The following is a 533-nucleotide window of genomic DNA, read 5'->3' as shown; positions in this document are numbered from 1 at the left end:
GTTTGTTTCCATTCACTTATTTATTCTACCACAATTGTCTCAGAACATTCTGTCCCTGTTGGAAAAAACATTCAGGGTGCGTTCACAAAGGGCGGATTTTCTGTGGATTTTGGTGCCGATCTGCAACAAAATCCACGATGGGTGAACGCACCCTAATTCTTTCATGACCAAGGGTCATTGATGTACCAGCGTCCACATCATATTCCGCAATTTTTTTCTTTTCCCTCAGTCAAAAAAAAATCATGACTTGTATTTTCAATGATGCATTATATGGTACACTAAATGGTATTGAAAGACTTTATAAAATTCTTAAGTGGAGGGGACACAATTGCACCATTTTGGGGTGGTGGGGTATGTTTATGGCATTCATGATGCCGTAAAAATAACACTGACATATTATGTGGTTAGTATGCATACTATGATAACAAATTCATATAGACTTGTCTTTTTTAAATACATATTGGTGTGGGGAAAAAAAGCGTTGTTGCCATCATTTCTCTCCCCCCCCCCCCCCCCCCCCCCCCCTAACTTTT

This window comes from Eleutherodactylus coqui, chromosome 3 (genome assembly GCF_035609145.1).
Source record: "Eleutherodactylus coqui strain aEleCoq1 chromosome 3, aEleCoq1.hap1, whole genome shotgun sequence".
Classification (NCBI taxonomy): Eukaryota; Metazoa; Chordata; class Amphibia; order Anura; family Eleutherodactylidae; genus Eleutherodactylus; species Eleutherodactylus coqui.
This window is presented reverse-complemented; position numbering follows the sequence as displayed.